This window comes from Schistocerca piceifrons, chromosome 11, assembly GCF_021461385.2.
Source record: "Schistocerca piceifrons isolate TAMUIC-IGC-003096 chromosome 11, iqSchPice1.1, whole genome shotgun sequence".
NCBI classification, from domain to species: Eukaryota; Metazoa; Arthropoda; class Insecta; order Orthoptera; family Acrididae; genus Schistocerca; species Schistocerca piceifrons.
In genome coordinates this window covers 209,743-233,616 of record NC_060148.1, presented here as the reverse complement: position 1 = coordinate 233,616, position 23,874 = coordinate 209,743, and the positions used below count along the sequence as shown (strand labels likewise).

At 42.9% G+C, this 23,874-nt stretch overlaps 1 long non-coding RNA gene across 2 annotated transcripts in view; it reads left to right on the top strand.

Moving 5' to 3' along the window:
* Positions 1-1,203: 1,203 nt before the first annotated feature.
* Positions 1,204-23,874, top strand: part of LOC124720502 — a 45,390-nt gene continuing 22,719 nt past the window's right edge. For both annotated transcript variants that reach the window (XR_007006179.1, XR_007006180.1), the window contains exons 1-2: positions 1,204-1,280; positions 16,114-16,288. This is a non-coding gene — a long non-coding RNA (uncharacterized LOC124720502). The remainder of the gene's footprint in view (positions 1,281-16,113; positions 16,289-23,874) is intronic.

The following is a 23,874-nucleotide window of genomic DNA, read 5'->3' as shown; positions in this document are numbered from 1 at the left end:
CTTCAGCATTCTTCAGTAGCACTATTTATTGTCCATGTTTTACTTCCACACATGGCCACACTCCATACAAATACTTTCAGAAACGACTTCCTGACACTTAAATCTATACTCGATGTTAGCAAATTTCTCTTCTTGAGAAACGCTTTCCTTGCCATTGTCAGTCTACATTTTATATCCTCCCTACTTCGACCATCATCAGTTATTTTGCTCTCCAAATAGCAAAACTCCTTTACTACTTTAAGTGTCTCATTTCCTAATCTAATTCCCTCAGCATCACCCGACTTAATTCGACTACATTCCATTGCCCTCGTTTCGCTTTTGTTGATGTTCATCTTATACCCTCCTTGCAAGACACTGTCCATTCCGTTCTACTGCTCTTCCAATCCTTTGCTGTCGCTGACAGAATTACTATGTCATCGGCGAACCTCAAAGTTTTTATTTCTTCTCCATGGATTTTAATGCCTACTCCGAATTTTTCTTTTGTTTCCTTTATTGCTTGCTCAATATACAGATTGAATAACATCAGGGAGAGGCTACAACCCTGTCTCACTCCCTTCCCAACCACTGTTTCCCTTTCATACCCCTCGACTCTTATAACTGCCATCTGGTTTCTGTACAAATTATAAATAGCCTTTCACTCCCTGTATTCTACCCCTGCCACCTTTAGAATTTGAAAGAGTGTATTCTGGTCAACATTGACAAAAGCTTTCTCTAAGTCTACAAATGCTAGAAACGTAGGTTTGGCTTTCCTTAATCTTTCTTCTAAGTTAAGTTGTAGGGTCTTCACTCGGTTATCAGTATAAAATAAACAAAAACGTACGTCCCAACCGAGACCAAACAAATAGCGATTATTCGGATGTGAAATGCGGTTATCGGTTTTAACAGTTTTTTTCCCATCACTATTCGGGATGCAGCGTTCTGACGGAGGAAACATTGAGTCTCCTGACTTCTTGTTTATTAATAAAAAAAAAAATAAAGGAGCAGAAATAGAAAGGAAAGGAAAGGAAAGCTGCACGAAGCGGGAAGGTCACGCCTCGCGTCTTTTTTTTTTTTTCGTCAGGTTAGCGGGAACGCCATCCCGACTTCGATCTTCTCCGAGAGCGTCTCGCGCGCGCACGATGTTGTTTGGGGGGGGGGGGGGGGCGTCACGTGACGTCAGAGCTGCGGGGGGGCCCCGCCAGCCTGGAACAGCAGTCGGTGTGCGGGCGCAGCAGCGGTATGGCGAGGGAGGCAGAGAGCAGCCGCAGCCGAGTCCCGTGCAGGCAGCAACGGCAAAGCAGGTACGTGGCTGCACTCTTGTGCTGCGGTGTGGAGCTGTTAGTGCGAAACACCGGAGTACTGTTTGGAGCGGCAGTCGGGCCTCAGAGAGTCACAGCCGGACAGGGCGTGGCAGCGACACGCCCTGACGTCATAAGTTCGCACAGCCAGGCAGCGGCAGACGGGTTCTCCGCCACCGAACCAGTGGCACTTCCGTATATCGATGCAGTTGTTGTAACGCGAAATGCACCGGCCGTCACTTTTTCGGGAAATGTTCCGAAGAAATGTTTTCGTGTCGCCACAAGACGACGAACCGGGATCTCCGTTGATACATTACAGCCTGTAGGACAACGGCTGGCACGTATTTCTCGATGCAATAATTTACCAACTGCTGTATGTATTGTAGAAATTTGTTTTATGAACTTGTTATTTACAATTTGTACAGAGACCAGATGGCAGTTATAAGAGTCGAGGGGTATGAAAGGGAAGCAGGGGATGGGAAGGGAGTGAGGCAGGGTTGTAGACTCTCCCCGATGTTATTAAATCTGTATATTGAGCAACCAGTAAAGGAAACAAAAGAAAAATTCGGAGTAGGAATTAAAATCCATGGAGAAGAAATAAAAACTTTGAGGTTCGCCGATGACATTGTAATTATGTCAGAGACAGCAAAGCAACTGCAAAAGCAGTTGAACGGAATGGACAGTGTCTTGAAAGGAGGGTATAAGATGAACATCAACAAAGCAAAACGAGGATAATGGAATGTAGTCGAATTAAGTCGGGTGATGCTGAGGGAATTAGATTAGGAAATGTGACACTTAAAGTAGTAAAGGAGTTTTGCTACTTGGGGAGCAAAATAACTGATGATGGTCGATGTAGAGAGGATATAAAATGTGGACTGGCAATGGCAAGGAAAGCGTTTCTGAAGAAGAGAAATTTGCTAACATCGAGTATAGATTTAAGTGTCAGGAAGTCGTTTCTGAAAGTATTTGTACGGAGTGTAGCCATGTGTGGAAGTGAAACATGGACAATAAATAGTTTGGACAAGAAGAGAATAGAAGCTTTCGAAATGTGGTGCTACAGAAGAATGCTGAAGATTAGATGGGTAGATCACGTAACTAATGAGGAGGTATTGAATAGAATTGGGGAGAAGTTTGTGGCACAACTTGAGCAGAAGAAGGGATTGGTTGGTAGGACATGTTCTGAGGCATCGAGGGGTCACAAATTTAGTACTGGAGGGCAGAGTGGAGAGTAAAAATCGTAGAGGGAGACCAAGAGATGAATACACTGAGCAGATTGAGAAGGATGTAGGCTGCAGTAGGTACTGGGAGATGAAGAAACTTGCACAGGATAGAATAGCATGGAGAGCTCCATCAAACCAGTCTGAGGACTGAAGACCACAACAACTGTTTTAAAGTGCAAGAAAATGTTTTAGTGACACCAAAATAGAGGAAAATGTGGGACTTTGTTTTACGGACGTCATTTTCGTCGCACCAGTTCAGCTTGCTGCTGAGTAATGGAATAGAAACGAAAGAATGGGAGGGCTTCGCTCAGAATTGCTCTCTTCTGTAAAACCTGTTACTCCACCGTTAGGAAACGAAGTGCGACCACAATAATACTCTAAGGTGGCACAGTTTGGAGTACACCTCGACTGAGTAGAATTCCCTGGTAACGGCAAGCGTCGATCAATACGGTGCGACCGCGTCTGCGTCCTGACAGCCGCCGATCAATACTGGGGGCGGGCGGCGCTGCGTAGTCCGTGCAGAATGTTGCGGCGTGTTTGACGAGCTTCCGAATCATAGTAACAGCTAGTTGTCCTGACAAAAGTGTAAAACTGTTTCCCGTCTGGATGAAACTACTGCACGAGCGTAGGGTTTTCACTTGTCGTTATATTTGGAAATTCGTCACACATCGACGAGTTTCAACGTAACGTGCGAATTTGTAATTTCTCGTTGTATTACTTCCTGCCGCTTTAAATTTGGGAAGCGTACGTCATACCGGCGCTGTACTTTCAGATGTTTCTCAGGCTCTGAGGCGTGGGCGTCGTAATATAATATGTTATTATTATGTTGATTGTTGCTGACTTACGTGGTGGGCCTTAATAAAAATGATATTTCATTTTATTTTGATTTACAATTAAATGCTTTTGTGAAGTTTTCTTTTTTAACAATATTAATCTTCGGTATAAATTATTTCTTACGTTAATGAACGTTAGACTCATTGAATCTTAGAGCATGAACATATAAGTTGTACAATGAAATAAACTTTTCATATTAATTTCCTCGGTTAGTCAGTTCACTTTAAAGCAAAAAATCTTTAGTTATTAATTACAATTACGGCCAACACACGCCCGAGAGTATTTTCTGTTACCTCCGTTAACCATTACATTGTAGTCGGAGTCCTGGCTCTGGCTCTAGGCTGTCGTACTGAAAACAAGATTCTTAAAGCTACGTATTTTCTGCAGCGTCCGGCGGCTGTGGAGAAAAATGTATATTATGTTAATAGCGGGCGACTTTTTCGCTTCCGCTAATTTTTTATAAGTTGATATCGCCATGTAATGGCGTCGTTGGCTGCATCGGCCGCTGCGATTGTTGAACTGTAAATTACTTGAATGCAGGCTAATTCAAAGGAAGGCGGACATGAAATCGGGATCACCTCTTACAAATTAAAAGTGAACAATGGTATTAAATCAGAATATTATCTGCTTAATTAGTACAAATATGCTTACATTTGCTAGCACTCGCAAGATGTTCGTCTACACACAACCGAGACAAGAGAAGAAGTGAAGACGACTAAAAAAATTAACAAAAGAGCGTATCTTGTCGTCTCTTTAGATCATTTTGTTATATTTCTTTGCACTCGAAACTTCCACAGAGAAATTATTATTTTACGGGTACGTGATAAAAAAATATATTATTCAATTTTTAAATGTCTCTTCTTTATAAATACTGTTTTTTTTAAGTCTTTTCGTATAATTTCACTGGGGACGCTATAGCGGGTAGCTCGTGCGTTGACAACTTAGGGTGCACGTTGAAGCCTCTTCCAGAGTACAAGCGACTCATCTGCCGGGAAAAGTCGAGGTGTGGTTAACGTTCTGTTGACGGGCGCTGCAGTAAATAAATACTCCGGCTGCAGCAGTGGAAGCCGTTGAGCAGACGGCGGTACGGCAGCACCGCCGGGCAACGGCCTCGTCTCGCAGCAGCGTCCGGCATTGATTAGGCCCGTGTGTGTGGGGAGGGCGGCCAAGGAGCTGAGCTGTATTGATTAACTGTGCGAGGCCAGCCGGGGGCCGCGACAGTTCCCCCAGCAGCTGCCGCACTGCTGCCAAACTGACGCAAGTCTGCTGGCTGTGTGTGTGTGTGTGTGTGTGTGTGTTGTGGGGGCGGAGAGGAACTGTGCAGCGGCGGGGCGCAGAACGGCCTGCTGGGGCAGCCTCACTCACCCTCCGCCACACACCGTAAAGCCGTCGGCACACGGACCGTGCTGTCGAACGTTAACGCTGAGCGTGCCGAGTCCAACGTGCTGCTGAACGCTCAGGAACGATGCGATGCGACTCGTGCACACGGTACGTGGGTCCCGACGTGGTATACGCGGTCGCAACGCACTCCAGTGGCAGTTGAGGGATGTTTCTCGTTCGCAAATCACACTGTCTACTAAACGGGCGCGCGTAAAATTCCCACTTCAGCTCTATTAAATCGCTCATTTTCTCCATTGTCCACGAAAAGGAAAGTACCGTGTCCGATCAATAAGGACACAGGCTTATAAAAGTGCCATTAGAAACAGTGCGGTACAAATTTGGAATACTTCTCCGCATAACGTAAACATTATTTCATCATTCCCACATTTTGGTAAAACCCCAAGTTCAGTCTTACTTCATCACTGTTCCTACCCAGTAGCAGAATCTTTGCAACATGTGAATTACGAAGCGTAAAAGAAAAAGGAGCAAAATATCTTTATACAAGTAGCGCAAGCTGTCCTGTAGATTAAGCCAATCGAACAAAGTCACCCCTCAAAAAAAGTGTACTTATATTTACACAACATCAAATATTATAGCATATACTTATATTAAACTAATAATAAAGTATCAGAAGCTAATAACACCGCGAATGTTAGGAAAAGAAAAATTGGAAGTGGCAAAACGCGAACCACCGCCCCATCTCACAGGTCAGTCATGCTACCCATTACGCTAAACCAACACCACATCTTTTGCATCTAATCATATTGTACTACACCTTGCTGAAAACCTTACTCGTAGCTATGTAACTAATTGAAATTTAATTATAACAAATTGACCAAGAACAAAGCGTTTTGGGTGGATCTTCAGTGTGTCGCTGCCTTCAAATAGCCTACTCTCATAATACGCAAGTTACAATAATTCTGTTGCCACGAATATGATGTTTCTCATAATTTTATTGGAACGAATCACACAACTAACAACGGGTTTTCCAGTTATTCTCAATTTGCTGGTGCTCAGAAACGGCATATATACATATAAGCTTGAAATGAATGCCAATATGGCGCCTCACAACTCCGTGCTGAAGGGAGACGGCGTGCGTGTGACGTAGGCGGCGTTGCGCCATCTCATTGGTCAACGCTCAGAATATCTGACATGCCAGATATTGTAATTTTGTCATATGATGACATGATGGAGACCGTGGCTGTTGTTTGAAAACCAATGTTGATGGTGTTAGGACAGCAACCAGTCACAAATTTACTTTCAGTTCCTTTATTCAAAGGGTAGCGTTACCGCTTTCGAATCGTTGTGATTCATCCTCAGACGGTTTACACGCTTTATTTATACATGTTGTGTGTTTTTTACAGATTAATTTTCCTAAAATATAAATAATACGTAATTACAAACACTCCACACACAGATGGTTGCGCTACAGATTTTCGATGCATGTGACTTACGTGAAACGTCGGTTTGGAGTGTTTGTTTTCATAACATTCGTCCAACAGATGTAAATGCATTCCCACTGCATTCTTGTTGTTGCACACGTAAATTGCTCTCACTAAACACAAACACAGTGACACGAATCGAAAGTGTGCAACAACAAGAATGCAGTGGGAATGCGTTTACATGTTGGACGAATGTTATGAAAACAAACACTCCAAACCGACGTTTCGCGTAAGTCACATGCAACGAAAATCTGTAACGCAACCATCTGTGTGTGGAGTGTTTGTAATTACGTATTATTTATATTTTAGGAAAATTAATCTGTAAAAAACACACAACATGTATAAATAAAGCGTGTAAACCGTCTGAGGATGAATCACAACGATTCGAAACCGGTAACGGTACCCTTTGAATAAAGAAACTGAAAGTAAATTTGTGGCTGGTTGCTGTCCTAACACCATCAACATGCCAGATATTGCTCTGCACGTTCGCAAAGACTCCAGAACGTGCTGTTCCACGCCATGACGTCAGAAATTCGGCACGCTGAACGCTCGGATGCACGGTCCGTGTGCAGACGGCTTAAGGTTGGCTGAGCAGTTGAGATTTATCTGTTTTTGCAAAATGCTGCATCACAATACTAATCTCGTGGTATTCCACGTTCAGGTTTTGCTCTTTTGTACAACACTAGCTTCTTCCCGCGCGTTCGTCCGCGTGCATCTCGAACCGACACGAATTTCGAAATCTACTGACGAAAAAACGTATGTAAAAAAAATTGAAGGTGAAGCTGTCAAAAAGGGCGCAATGGCGAAGAATTGATGCGTTTGTAAGCACAGATACAGACATTTGAAGTATGAAATACCGTTAGACCTGAACAGGGGGAACAGCCTAGTGTTGCGTGTAAGGAAATTACGAAACTTAAAAAAAATATGTGCTTCGAAACTCATCAGTTCTTTACCATTGCGCCCTTCTGACAACTTCACCGTGATATTCTTTTTATATCCGTTTTTCTCACAGATACTAAGCTTCCGAATATTTTTCAAAATTCGTGCAGTTTCGAAATCCTCGCAGCACAAGTCGTGGGCAAGGCATTGAGAGTAATCGACAAACTTGTCAACTATAATAGTTTCATCAATTGGAATAATGAATTGGAGACTGGGAGAAGTTAAACGAACGGGAACCGTATCACTTCCCTTACATCGATAAGACACAACGAAAACGTCTGAAGAAGTGTACGGAAGTGATTCTCAGCGTGAACTCGACACTCACCAACGATGACAGTATCGACAAATCGACAAACATATCAACAGCATACACACAACAGCATGTTACACCGATTCGAAGATAAATACAAGAATGAGTATGGATAACGTGATTAAAATGTCAATTTTATTATTATGTTAAAATTCCGAAAATACTGCTCTTTACGAATTCTGTCATTTTATGCTGACTTATTTAGTTCAGTTATCTAGAACTTTCTTTTCTTCCAATATAATGAAGTGACTCTTACACGAAACTGCATCGATTCACATAAAAAAATAAAAATGCGAATTTTATTACTTTTCACGGACAACTCACGCTTGACCAAAAACTTCGTTATGCCAAAATTTTCACAAAAAAGCACCTAAAGATTCCTAAGAAGGTTTCCCTGTATTTCCAATTTCCCCCTACTGACCTAGTTAAAGAAAACAGTCTGCATGTATAAAAATGGTTCAAATGGCTCTGAGCACTATGGGACTTAACATCTGAGATCATTAGTCCCCTAGAACTTACAACTACTTAAACCTAACTAAGGACACCATACGCATCCATTCGAACCTGCGGTTCCAGACTAAACAGCTTAGAACCGCTCGGCCACAGTAGCCGGCCCACTCTGTATGTACAGATAACTCGGCTTGTAGACGACGTATAAAGATGAAAGATGTACCAGATTTTAAGTTAGACCCCTAACGCTAAAACTTTGAAAGTCGCATCCTATTTCGTGCCGTAGCTTTTGCGTGATGCGCGTACAAAACGTACGGACAGGGAGACAACGTGTAACCGCTCAGTGTCATTCAGTACGATCACGACGACACCCCACGATCGACGTTAACATTCGTGGTGTCACTCGCCTTCATACGTGGCAGTGGACGTTTGAAAATTCGTGACGCTAGCTCAATGGTCGTCAATCGATTTAAATGTATTTCCCGGCTGACTCTTAATTCAATTACTGCCACGGGGGTGAGGAGAAAGAACACATCCTGGTGGTACCAGCATTATGCGTATTTAGATGTTCGATTAATCTGAATGGTTTGCAATGTTCCAGCGATTCTATTCGGACTCTATGCTGATGTACCGACAAGGAGCGTTTTCGCAGATAAACATGCAAGTACGTAATGGATGTTCAGTTTCTCAATATAGTTCGTCACACTCACTCATTATACATCCGCTGTAAGAACGATTTCATGCATTTACATTTTTGATGTCCCACAATATTGGTTGGCTAAATATTATGACGATACGTTGCATACAACTTCCACAGATATTGTTTATCATGCAGTCAAGACTACCTAACGAGGCCAAAATCGTGGATAAAATTGAAATGTAGTTTGTTTATTAACACGTCTCTTTTCACTAATTAAATATGAAATATGAATCAGGATTGGTTCTTTTTTAGTATTTTGGGTCCCCGTTAATTAATATCTGGTAGTTAATGAGCGAACGTTGATTGTATCAGTTACCCGCGCAACCGTCAAAGGATAAGATTCTATTGATGTTCCGCGCACACGCGGTCCACCATTTTATAAAATGCAGAACTACGTAAACTGTAGCTTTCCGTTGCGCACAACTTTCGTGGGTTCCACAACCATAATAGTTTCCCAAGAGTATTTTTCCCAGCTAACACAAAGTTCGAATTATGTTGTTGGATTCATTTTCACTCCACCCGACAATAAACGTCTCTGATCACTTCGTCACACGTAATGTATTTCAAACGTGCATTAAGTGCCTTTAAATAATCTCCTTAACGAATTTCGCAGTCGCGTACCGCTTTTTCATCGACTAGCCAGATCGCGATAATTGAAGGCAGAGAGCTCAATAATGTGTTACATGTTCTTTTATATGTATTAAAAAACAAACGCGCCCCTATATCTTTCAGTCCCGCTTGGTCTTTGCTACTTTGCTTTTTATTACTTTCCATTATATTGCTTCTTAGTAATACTGTGCAGTTATTAAAGTTTCGTATTACTTTCCCATTTTTAATTCTTCCAAAATACAGTCTATTTATCCCCCATTTTAATTAAAGTGATGCTAATTGACACGCCTGTTCGCAAAGTACCGCTATAACAGACACACAAATATCGTAAAAAAAATTCTTTTGGCTTCTACTGCTGTTATGACGACCGCTCGCACTAACTTTTCTTATTTATCTCGTATTTACAGTCATCGGCCAGTTACAATTTTATTACATGGATAGAAGATACGAGTTGGAGAAGACCAAACAGATTGAATTAGGTTATTGCAGATGGTAGTATACAATTTCGGTCACAATAGTACATTTCGAACGCTTTTTATCCTGTAAAAGCGGTGTCTGCATTAACCCTCAAACTACAAATGGCGATGGGAGGGCGGGGGGGGGGGGGGGGGGGGGACAGAGTTCTTTACACATCCCTTTGAAAATTCACTTTATATTTTAAGATTTTGAAGAAATTATACATTGTTTTTAATGAATTCGTCTACCAGATTCCTGAACTGTTTTGAATTTATCAGTAAAACTTAATCCAAAAAACTGACTGTAGTAGACATCAGTTGCTACTGTGAATGTCATGTTCAATATTTACAAGTCACTTACGCATCAGTTTCTCTTTCAAAATTATGTTTTCAATGTTAGTTAACGACAGTTAACGAATTTCACCTTTTTTAATGTGAGTAAGCGCCCCTGCCCCCTCTACCCTCGTGGAAAACGCTTTGTGAAAAATGTCTAGGTGTCTGCTAGGTTTAATGCGAGATAACATTAGGGCGTAAAACATAACTGTTGTCGCCACACGAGGTATTCGGGTACAACAGTGTTTTCCCTGTCGCTGATACACGTACGGAATGCCCGTTAGCTGCAGCCTTCTCCTGCTAGCGCTTGCTCCTAAGTTCGCCAACACACTCGCCAAAGTCCGTCTGCTGCGCATCTGCATCTCCATCTACATCCATACTTCCCAAGCCACCTGACGGTGTGTGGCGGAGGGTACCTTGAGTACCTCTATCAGTTCTCCCTTCTATTCCAAGCTCGTTCGTGGAAAGAACGATTGTCGGTATGCCTCTGTGTGGGTTATAATCTCTCTCATTTTATCCTCACGGTCTCTTCGCGAGATATACGTAGGAGGGAGCAATATACTGCTTGACTCCTCGGTGAAGGTATGCTCTCGAAACTTCGACAAAAGCCCGTACCGAGCTACTGAGCGTCTCTCCTGCAGAGTCTTCCACTGGAGTTTATCTGTCATCGCCGTAACGCTTTCGCGATTACTAAATGATCCTGTAACGAAGCGCGCTGCTCTCCGTTGGATCTTCTCTCTCTCTTCCATCAACCCTATCTGGAACGGATCCCACACTGGTGAGCAGTATTCGAGCAGTGGGCGAACAAGCGTACTGTAACCCACTTCCTCTGTTTTCGGATTGCATTTCCTTAGGATTCTTCAGTGAATCTCAGTCTGGCATCTGCTATACCGACGATCAACTTTATATGATCATTCCATTTTAAATCACTCCTAATGCATACTCCCAGATAATTTATGGAATTAACTGCTCTCAGTTGCTGACCTGCTATATTGTAGCTAAATAATAAAGATCTTTCTTTCTACGTATTCGCAGCACATTACACTTGTCTACATTGAGATTCAATTGCCATTCCGTGCACCATGCGTCAATTCGCTGCAGATCCTCCCGCATTTCAGTACAATTTTCCATTGTTACAACCTCTCGATATACCACAGCATCATCCGCAAAAAGCCTCAGTGAACTTCCGATATCATCCACAAGGTGATTTATGTATATTGTGAATAGCAACGGTCCTACGACACTCCCCTGCGGCACACCTGAAATCACTCTTACTTCGGAAGACTTCTCTCCATTGAGAATGACATGCTGCGTTCTGTTATCTAAGAACTCTTCAATCCAATCACACAATTGGTCTGATAGCCCATATGCTCTTACTTTGTTCATTAAACGACTGTGGGGAACTGTATGGAACGCCTTGCGGATGTCAAGAAACACGGCATCTACCTGGGAACCCGTGTCTATGTGCCTCTGAGTCTCGTGGACGAATAGCGCGAGCTGGGTTTCACACGATCGTCTTTTCGGAACCCATGCTGATTCCTACAGAGTATAGAGCGCTCATAACGCTGCGACGGTATAATTTATATCTGAGGGAACGAGTGTAGCGCGGCGAGATTCAAAGTCCCACTAGAGATGATAAGGCGTTTAAACCATTAGACAGTGTTTCCCCATATGTACTGTACTTTTGTGTATACCTAACTTTAAAGAAAAATGCATAGGCTACACCGTGCTGAGGTTGTTTTCTTCCTCACAGTCACATTTAACATAAGATCTGTATATCAGTGAAGTCCTCTTTTAACAATTAACTTTGAACGAATGTGGCGCACTGCAATAGTAGAAGTTCTAACCAGAGAGGTTTGACCACTCTGATACCAAAGAACTAAAGTAGGTACTCTCGTGTTATATACAGGTTGTTACAAAAGGGTACGGCCAAACTTTCAGGAAACATTCCTCACACACAAATAAAGAAAAGATGTTATGTGGACATGTGTCAGGAAACGCTTAATTTCCATGTTAGAGCTCATTTTAGTTTCGTCAGTATGTACTGTACTTCCTCGATTCACCGCTAGTTGGTCCAATTGAAGGAAGGTAATGTTGACTTGGGTGCTTGTGTTGACATGCAACTCATTGCTCTACAGTACTAGCATCAAGCACATCAGTACGAAGAATCAACAGGTTAGTGTTCATCACTAACGTGGTTTTGCAGTCACTAACGTGGTTTTGCAGTCAGTGCAATGTTTACAAATACGGAGTTGGCAGATGCCCATTTGATGTACGGATTAGCACGGGGCAATAGCCGTGGCGCGGTACGTTTGTATCGAGACAGATTTCCAGAACGAAGGTGTCCCGGCAGGAAGACGTTCGAAGCAATTGATCGGCGTCTTAGGGAGCACGGAACATTCCAGCCTGTGACTGGGGAAGACCTAGAACGACGAGGACACCTGCAACGGACGAGGCAATTCTTCGTGCAGTTGACGATAACCCTAATGTCAGCGTCAGAGAAGTTGCTGCTGTACAAGGTAACGTTGACCACGTCACTGTATGGAGAGTGCTACGGGAGAACCAGTTGTTTCCGTACCGTGTACAGCGTGTGCAGGCACTATCGGCAGCTGATTGGCCTCCACGGGTACACTTCTGCGAACGGTTCATCCGACAATGTGTCAATCCTCATTTCAGTGCAAATGTTCTCTTTACGGATGAGGCTTCATTCCAACGTGATCAAATTGTAAATTTTCACAATCAACATGTGTGGGCTGACGAGAATCCACACGCAATTGTGCAATCACGTCATCGACACAGATTTTCTGTGAACGTTTGGGCAGGCATTGTTGGTGATATCTCGATTGGGCCCCACGTTCTTCCACCTACACTCAATGGAGCACGTTTTCATACGGGATACTCTACTTGTGCTGCTAGAACATGTGCCTTTACAAGTACGACACAACATGTGGTTCATGCACGATGGAGCTCCTGCACATTTCAGTCGAACTGTTCGTACGCTTCTCGACAACAGATTCGGTGACCGACGGATTGGTAGAGGCGGACCAATTCCGTGGCCTCCACGCTCTCCTGACTTCAACCCTCTTGACTTTCATTTACGGGGGCATTTGAAAGCTCTCGTCTACGCAACCCCGGTACCAAATGTAGAGACTCTTCGTGCTCGTATTGTGGACGGCCGTGATACAATACGCCATTCTCCAGGGCTGCATCAGCGCATCAGGGATTCCGTGCGACGGAGGGTGGATGCGTGTATCCTCGCTAACTGAGGACATTTTGAACATTTCCTGTAACAAAGTGAAGTCACGCTGGTACGTTCTGTTGCTGTGTGTTTCCATTCCACGATTAATGTGATTTGAAGAGAAGTAATGAAATGAGCTCTAACATGGAAAGTAAGCGTTTCCGGACACATGTCCACATAACATATTTTCTTTCTTTGTGTGTGAGGAATGTTTCCTGAAAGTTTGGCCGTACCTTTTTGTAACACCCTGTATACAGATGCACTTAATAGTAGTGAGAGATGATTCTAATAAAATATTTTTGGCTCTACACAGTCGTCTGTTTTTGTTTAGGAGTTACTTATAGATGGCCGTTAAGAGTTTGGAGTTGGATAGTATGCATCAATCAGTTCGCAGCACTCATTGCGATGTGCCCAGAACCATCAATAGCGGGTCATACCTGTGAAATGCAGAACTCACTTAGTAGCTTACCCGAGAGCATACGTTGGTAATGACTGTACTGGACGTCAAGAAATGAAGACATGCTGTTGCTACATGAAATGGAACAGAGAATATGTTGAGCCAGTATTAGACCATGTGGTACAGAAATAAAGTCCATTACAAGTGTCCTCTTGCAGGTATCCTCACCGACTGTGTGCTAATGTGACTTGCTCGACATTTCGTACTGTGTGCTGTAGGACATTTTTGTGTCGGCATTCGTCAAGAGCGTCGATAAGGAGCTACACTCTGACTGTGGCAGTTCGCATGACGCAACACGTGTCCTGGTGACGCAATCCAGCCTCCAGTAACAGACTGTCAGTTGGCTGTGCGAGCCAGCTGTTGCATTCTAGTATGCACAACTAGTTGTCAACAGCAAAGCAATACAGTTTCCAGTCATAAAATGCCGTAGTTTTGTCTCAATACGTGGAGAAGTAAGGAGGGTAAGTTTCACCAACTGCGACACGGTCGCGTATACAAACAGAGATCCAGTACTGTCAAATGTTTTTTATTCCAGTCTTTGATCACAATATGAATCTGTAGTCGGTGACCGGTTTCAGCCCGTAATGACCATCCTCAGATCTATAATATACAAATATATACGTCTAGTGTGCAGTGTGTCTTTGAACATAATACAGCAATACGTATCACAATATACTATTATATAACCAGGGAGATGCACAGAAAGGACGGTAAAACGTACCTTTTTTTACACCATGTTCTAAAGTGATAAGGCCATAATGGCATCGTCAAAACATATAAATATAATCAGCAGAGCATCGTCACATAGATCTAAAATAAGGTGTAGAATATGCCGCATCGTCCACACAGTCATTATTGCAACTGGTTACTGAAGTACAGTAGCTACCAGAAATCTGCCTACATCGTCTCTAGATGTCGCTACTGTCGGCTTAGATTTACGCAAAAAACATAACCTGATAAAAACACATTGTGTAAAATACATGTAGCAAACTATCATAAAAACTAAATTGTGACACATGCCTCGCATATTTATACCTAGCCTTACTTGATGATTCATGTAGAGAACAGTAGGTATTTGCCTTACATCCATACATTAATCGCAAAAATCCTGTAATTGATTATGTCCCACCTATTAATTGAATGTATAACCAGACTATATAATTTTATCTATTCACTGTTAATATGTTGTTTAAAAGTTTCCTGTGGGAGATACATCACGTTACTTCCATACATTAATCGCAAAAATCCTGCAATTGATTATGTCCTACCTATTCATTGAATGTGTAACCCGACTATATAATTTTATCTATTGGCTGTTTATATGTTGTTTAAAAGTTTCCTGTGGGAGATACATCACGTTGTATGTAAAGCCCTCTGGTGGTTGAGTTTTTACGATCGGTGCGCGCCTTCATAACAGCCTGACAGCCGAGCCAACAGAGGGCGCTGATCTGTCTTTCTTTACCTACCATATAGACATTTTATCTTTCATAGGTAATTTATAGGTTGCTACAGGCAATGCAATACGTATATTAATTGTTGACCGTAAATTCACCATAAAAAGGGTCGGACGTATCCTCTTCATATATTTCCTTTTAATAATTTTATATGGGTAACTGTGTTCGTTTTTTAATGTATCACAATTTAGTTTCTATGATAGTTACCAATTTTAAAAGTTTGCTACATGTATTTTACACAATGTGTTTTTATCAGATTATGTTTTTTGCGTAAATCTAAGCCGACAGTAGCGGCATCTAGGGACGATGTAGGCAAACAGATTTCTGGTAGCTACTGTACTTCAGTAGCCAGTTGCAAACATGACTGTATGGACGATGCGGCCTATCCTACACCTTATTTTAGATCTATGTGACGATGCTGTGCTGATTATATTTATATGTTTTGACGATGCCATTATGGCGTTATCACTTTAGGACGTGGTGTAAAAAAGGTACGTTTTGCCGTATTTTCTGTACATCTCCCTGGTTATATGATAGTATATTGTGATACGTATTGCTGTATTATGTTCAAAGACACACTGCACACTAGATGTATATATTTGTATATTATAGATCTGAGGATGGTCATTACGGACTGAAACGGGTCATCGTCTAAAGAATTCGTATTGTTATCAAAGACTGAAATAAAAATCGTTTGAGGAGGGTAAGTTCTTCAGTGAAATGAGACGACAGGTCTTTATGGCTTTGTAAGCATTGTCCTGGTACTCCATCCTGAAAAAATCCACGATTGGGAGACTACAGTGTAATAAGAAAGTAAAGGATGAAGTCTCCACCCATTCCGAGGACATGTGCACGATGGGGCCACTGCAACAATATGTTCAGCTTCAGAAACTGTGCTGAAGGTTTACAGCTAGTGACCTGTGGCATCCGTTGGACACAGCAAGGCTACCTTTGTGTTGTAATTCACCTGTGATGGACAAATATTACGAAATGCTGCCTGCACGACCTGTTTCAGAATAGACCACGATGGCAGCCACGCAGAAAGTTCAGCAGACCGCCGTCATCATCTACGTAAAGGCTCAGACTGACCAGGTGATGGCCATGCAGAGCTGGTCTGATGCTTTTCTCTGGGAGCCTAAAGACGTGGTCAAAGTGAGTCGACTGCTCCACGAGTCACCAGCAGAATGCAGGTAAGCACAAGACGAGAAAGTCATCTGTGTTTGGCAAAGCTGTGTGTCTGCCTGTCCCTAACGTAACGTGCTTCCCGCCGAGTTTCAGTATTGCGTGTGTGCTGTGAGATACGCCTTCACGAACGGCTGCAAAAGACATTTGCGGGTAGCCCACAGCGCTTCCACTTCTTTCTCGTGTCACGTTGTGTACAGATATTTAAACTGAGCTGTATTCATCACCACTGAAACTAACTAAAAATCATTACCATCGCTGTTCTGCCCAAAAGCAGGGTTTCGTGTGGTAACTATCCGTGCCCTGCTGTCTCCAACCATCCACTTCAGGTCTATGAATTTCCACTTCCCTTTATGTTTTCTTCCATCTCGTATCTCGTCTTTCTACCCAATCTCCTGCCACGGACGACTACCTTCCAAAGCGCCCTTTAGCAGGCACTCCCTTCACATTGGACGTCCCATCCAGTTCCTCTTTCTTCATCTTTTAACCAGGAGCAGTCTTCTCCTCTCGCTAACACTTTCCAACACTCTCCCGTTTCTTAGTCTCTCCATCAACTTCTTCTCTCAATTCTCCTCCACATCCACATCTCAAAATGTTCTAGGCTTTCATCATTATCTGCTGTCATTGTCCACATTTCCTATCCATAGAGTGCTACACTCCACAGTAAACACCAAGTCTTTTACTCAAACCTTTGTCCAGTTTGCCACATGGTAATGTCCTCTTTCTATTGACTGAGGCATTCAATAGAAAGAGGACATTACCATGTGGCTACAGCAATGCAAGTTTTACCTCCTGATGGCATCTCAAGTCTTCAGTAATCGTACTTAGAAGATATGTATACCATTACTTGACTCTTAAAATCTTATTTTATCATAATATGTGCCCATCATTTGGAAATTGTGCTACCCTGTGTCAGATGTTATAGTCTGATACGAGACACATATTGTCACTTTCAGACAATCACCCACACAGATACCCACTCAAAGAAGTTCCTGCATTATAGGAATGTCGTTCCTGATAATGGCTCGCAAATCAGTGAGATGTCTGAGATAACGGAGCAGAAACGGCACGTCACTTGCCAGTTCGGACTGTTTTGTTTTCGATCCTGTAAGGATTCATCTAAGCGTCCACCATCGCTGAGATCGATTGCAAGAGCAGTGCGACGAGGTTCTCGTTTGTTTGTTGCGGTTTTCTCTCAGTTAACTGTTGACACCAGGTAGACTACGGGTGAGTCGGTAAGCAGTTGGCTGTCATACATGATGGCCGCGCGGGATTAGCCGTGCGGTCTGAGGCGCTGCAGTCGTGTTCTGTGCGGCTGGTCCCGGCGGAGGTTCGAGTCCTCCCTCGGGCATGGGTGTGTGTGTTTGTCCTTAGGATAATTTAGGTTAAGTACTGTGTAAGCTTAGGGACTGATGACCTTAGCAGTTAAGTCCCATAAGATTTCACACACATTAAAAAAAAAAGAAGGTCGCGAAAATATGTAGAAACTGTGGTAAAATCTCAGGCAATTAATGAGCTGCAATCGTCAGGGTGCATCAGGTAATGGAAACGGTGATTCGTGAAATGTGTGAATATGAGTCATCAGATACGTTACATAATCCACACATGGATCTTCTAGCTGCATAATGAGTATTACATTCTCAAACACATTGCCATGAGCCTTGCTTGGTACATATTAGTGAATGGCTGTGGAAATGACCTCAAGACATTGTGACACAACGTGTGAGCAGTGTAGCCATGTGAAACGTGACAGAATACTAACGTTAAGTCATACCAGTCTAATGTGACGCGTTTTGGTAGCGCGTCTACCCCTTTATCCCCCTCAGAACTGCAGGCTTACTGCGGCCACGTCCTAGCTTGCTTGCAATGGACACTACAAGGGAAGGAGTGAGAGAACTGGGATGACTGGAGTTAGGCAATATGGTGGTTAAATATAAATCCCCACCCCGTCTCAGAAGGCTTTGCTTACATGGCGACTGACCTAATCCTGCACACAAAAAGCTTTGTTACTGCAGCTTTTTTACTCTATTGTAAATAACATAACAGCAAACTGAGAATATCGAAAGCATGATGTAATAAGTGCCTAATAAATACCAGTATTTATGTGCATGTCATTTTTAGTACTCTGCATGTAAACAGTAGGCTAATGGAGATGAGGCAAAGTTAGTATAAAGTGGTTCACTCACATATCTCAAGTACTGACGTTTTATTTATGTAGGGACTGCTGTTGACTCATTTTGGAGTGGTGACAATATCTTGCCTTTTTGTGGTAGGTGGTGAGAGCTGGGTAATGTGGTGGCAATCATCTAAATTAGTGATGGATTTGTAATAATTTTAGAGAAAATATATATTAGCAATGAACTTTGGGTAAATGTGATAAACTGCAATAATAGAACTGCTAACCACAGAGATTTGAGAAATCTGAGAGCAAAGAACTAAAGTAAATACTCAGTGTTATAAATACAGATGCCAATATTAAACACGAAATTAATGTCACGGACTTGACCAGATACATTCATAATGCACTGAATAGTACTAAAAGGTCATTCTATCAATATATTTTTGACTCTATAAGTCGGCTGTTTCTGTGTAGGAGTAACTTTTAGATGATCATTAAAAGTTTGGAGTTGGTGAAAATGCACCAGTTCGCCGCGCTAATTGCTATGTGCCCAGAACCATCGGTAGTGGGTCATACCTGTGAAGTGTAGGAATATCAGTTACTTACGACACTACTGGCCATTAAAATTGCCACACCACGAAGATGACGTGCTACAGACGCGAAATTTAACCGACAGGAAGAAGACGCTGTGACATGCAAATGATTAACTTTTCAGAGCATTCACACAAGGTTGACGCCGGTGGCGACACCTACAACGTGCTGACATGAGGGAAGTTTCCAACCGATTTACATACACAAACAGCAGTTGACCTGCGTTCCCTGGAGAAACGTTGTTGTGATGCCTCGTGTAAGGAAGAGAAATGCGTACCATCACATTGCGGACTTTGATAAAGGTCGGATTGTAGCCTATCGCGATTGCGGTTTATCGTATCGCGACATTGCTGCTCGCATCGGTCGAGATCCAATGACTGTTAGCAGAATATGGAATCGATGGGTTCAGGAGGGTAATACGGATCGCCGTGCTGGATCCCAACGGCCTCGTATCACTAGCAGTCGAGATGACGGGCATCTTATCCGCACGGCTGTAACGGATCGTGCAGCAACGTCTCGATCCCCGAGTCAACAGATGGGGACGTTTGCAACTCGACAACCATCTGCACGAACAGTTGGACGACGTTTGCAGCAGCACGGACTATCAGCTCTGAGACCGTGGCTGCGGTTACCCTTGACGCTGCATCACAGACAGGAGCGCCTGCGATGGTGTAGTCAACGACTAACCAGGGTGCACGAATGGCAAAACGTCATTTTTTCAGATGAATGCCGGTTTTCTTTACTGCATCATTATGATCACATCCGTGTTTCGTGATATCGTGCTGAACGCACATTGGAAGCGTGTATCCGTCATCGTCATACTGGCGTATCACCCGGCGTGATGGTATGGGGTGCCATTGGTTACACGTCTCGGTCACCTCTTGTTCGCATTGACGGCACTTTGAACAGCGGACGTTACATTTCAGATGTGTTACGACCCGTGGCTCTACCCTTTATTCGATCCCTGCGAAACCCCACATTTCAGCTTGATAATGCACGACCGCATGCTGCAGGTCCTGTATGGGCCTTTCTGGATTAAGAAAATGTTCGACTGCTGCCCTGGCCAGCACATTCTCCAGATCTCTCACCAATTGAAACGGTCTGGAGAATGGCGGCCGAGCAACTGGCTCGTCACAATACGCCAGTCACTACTCTCGATGAACTGTGGTATCGTGTTGAAGCTGCACGGGCAGCTGTACCTGTACGCGCCATCCGAGCTCTGTTTGACTCAATGCCCAGGCGTACCCAGACCGTTATTACGGCCAGAGGTGGTTGTTCTGGGTACTGATTTCTCAGGATCTATGCACCCAAATTGCGTGAAAGTGTAATCACATGTCAGTTCCAGTATAATATATTTGTCCAATGAACACCCGTCTATCATCTGCATTTCTTCGTGGTGTAGCAATTTTAATGGCCAGTAGTGTAACTTACCCAAGAGCATACGTCGACAATGACTGTACTGAACGTCAACAACTGAAGACATACCCTTGCTATATGAAGTGGAACAGCGAATATGAGGAGCCAGAATTCGATCTTGTAATGTAGAAATAAAGTCATCTAAAATTATTCTGTTATCAGTATCATCGCTGATGCTGTGATAATGTGAGTGTAGTTCCAACAGTTCGTAATTGACAGCACATACATTAGTCAGATGGGTGTCGTCTCCTCTACTACTTCCTCTAAATTTTGTGCCACATATGGTAGGACATGGATGTACTGGCACTCGTAAAGACTCTCGATGAGGAGGTACAGTCTGTCAGTGGCAGTTCCCCCCTGACATAACATGCAACAGTGAGGCAGTTCAGACATAAGTCAGTTGACTATGTGAAGCAACCTTTGCATTGTAACATGCACAGCTAATTATTAAGAGCAAACAAGTACAGTTTACATTCATAAAGTATCGTACTTTGCCTCAGCATGTGGAAAAGTAAGGAGGGGAAGTTGTTCAGTGAAATGATGTATAGTTATTTGTGACCTTTTTAAGTATTGTGTGAAACCTTCCCGTCTCCTCTGTATCTCTTTTTTTTGTTACGTAACCTTCCCGTCTACAATAATCTATAAAACCTTCCCTTAGGATTTCTACCTCGTGCTTAATAATAACAAATGAAATCTTCCCTTTGAAATTAATTCTCTTTCTCAATCTTCGCATACAAATGTAATTGCTGCTTATTAAAAGTTATTTTCTGATTATTTCGACAAAACATAGAATGTGCCGTCGTCGTGGCCCTCAGTCGTTACCTGCAATAACCCAAAACTGGTCCTTACCTTTTTTACTGTTACTGGATCGCCATCCGACTGCTACACCGAACTGCGACGTGAATATACTTACTCTGTTTTACTATACTCTATTAGCTGCTGGTGGGCTTTCGTAATAAGTGGCTGTACTTATTACCAAAGCTGAAGTTATTCTTTAATAGCAAAGCTGACGTTATTCTTTAATTAATTTGACTGAAGTTACGTAATTCATAGTTAAACTTTTTCTTGTCAACAATAAAATTTCGCAAAGTTTTACGTTGATGGTTTCTTGGGATGGATTATAATCAGAAATACAATATTGCTGGCAAAAATTAATTATGTTCTGAATGAAATGATTTTACAAACGTTCAAATGGGACTTACTTTTTACAATAATCTTACAACTAGCATTGCGCAAACATACCTTCAGTAGTCGTGGGTTTCTCAAAAAAATAAATCAGTAATATTAGTTCCTCTTATGATAATAGTTAGCTGATGTCTCTGTACATCCGTTTATAATCTCTTGTAAATCACAGCTGGTGGCTGGCAGGCACACCGCTCCTCTCAACCTCTCGCTTCAGACATTCTACCGACTCGCTTCACTTCTCGCTTACCACTGACTTCCTACGAAGGCCAAAGTGCGATCTCATCCGCCAACAATGCTTTCTGGTGCAGACAATCCCTGCTACCGTTACAAAATGTATCAATGCGCGGTCTTTCCCGCTCTTTTCGCCGGCCGGAGTGGCCGTGCGATTCTAGGCGCTACAGTCTGGAGCCGAGCGACCGCTACGGTCGCAGGTTCGAATCCTGCCTCGGGCATGGATGTGTGTGATGTCCTTAGGTCAGTTAGGTTTATTTACTTCTAAGTTCTAGGTGACTGATGACCTGAGAAGTTAAGTCGCATGGTGCTCAGAGCCATTTTGAACCGTTCCTTTTTGAAATGTATCCATACGCGGTCTCTCCCGCCCTTCTTAAAATTATATCAATGTGGGCATCTCTTGCCAACAATACTTTGGTGCAGACATTCCCTGCTACCACAATTATTTCCAACAAGACAAATATTAATTATTCCTACTTAACCCTATTAATAAAATATAAACATCTTTCATAAATTGTGGTTTGACAATAGAAATATCTACATCTGCATCGACATCTACATCCATACTCCGCAAGCCACCTGACGGTGTGTGGCGGAGGGTACCTTGAGTACCTCTATCGGTTCTCCCTTCTATTCCAGTCTCGTATTCTTCGTGGAAAGAAGGATTGTCGCTATGCCTCTGTGTGGGCTCTAATCTCTCTGATTTTATCCTCACGGTCTCTTCGCGAGATATACGTAGGAAGGAGCCATATACTGCTCGACTCCTCGGTGAAGGTATGTTCCCGAAACTTCAACAAAAGCCCATACGGAGCTACTGAGCGTCTCTCCTGTAGAGTCTTCCACTGGAGTTTATCTGTCATCTCCGTAACGCTTTCGCGATTACTAAATGATCCTGTAACGAAGCGCGCTGCTCTCCGTTGGATCTTCCCCATCTCTTCTATCAACCCTATCTGGTACGGATCCCACACTGCTGAGCAGTATTCAGGCAGTGGGAGAACATGCGTACTCTAACCTACTTCCTTTGTTTTCGGATTGCATTTCCTTAGGATTCTTCCAATGAATCTCAGTCTGGCATCTGCATTACCGACGATCAGCTTCATATGATCATTCGATTTTAAATCACTCCTAATGCGTACTCGCAGATAATTTATGCAATTAACTGCTTCCAGTTGCGGACCTGCTATATTGTAGCAAAATGATAAGGCATCTTTCTTTCTATGTATTCGCAGCACATTACACTTTTTCTACGTTGAGATTCAATTGCCATTCCCTGCACCATGCGTCAATTCGCTGCAGATCTTCCTGAATTTCAGTAGAATTTTCCATTGTTACAACCTGTCGATATACCACAGCATCATCCGCAAAAAGCCTCAGTGAACTTTAGATGTCATCCACAAGGTCATTTAATGTATATTGTGAACAGCAACGGTCCTACGACACTCCCCTGCGGCAGACCTAAAATAACTCTTACTTCGGAAGACTTCTCTCCATTGAGAATGACATGCTGCGTTCTGTTATCTAGGAACTCTTTAATCCAATCACACAAGTGGTCCGACAGTCCGTATGCTGTTACTTTGTCCATTAAACGACTGTGGGGAACTGTATCGAACGCCTTGCGGAAGTCGAGAAACACGGCATCTACCTGGGAACCCGTGTCTATGTCCCTCTGAGTCTCGTGGACGAATAGCGCGAGCTGGGTTTCACTCGACCGTCTTTTTCGAAACCCATGGTGATTCCTACAGAGAAGATTTCTAGTCTCCAGAAAAGTCATTATATTCTAACATAATACGTGTTCCAAAATTCTACAACTGATCGACGTTAGAGATATAGGTCTATAGTTCTGCACATCTGTTCGAAGACCCTTCCTGAAAACGGGGATAACCTGTGCCCTTTTCCAATCCTTTGGAACGCTACGCTCTTCTAGAGACCTACGGTACACCGAAGGGGGGCAAGTTCCTTCGCGTACTCTGTGTAAAATATACACGTCTTAGATGTGCAGGATCTCTATCCTAAAGGTCTTCACGATCAAGTGAATACAGTCTATTTAGAAAT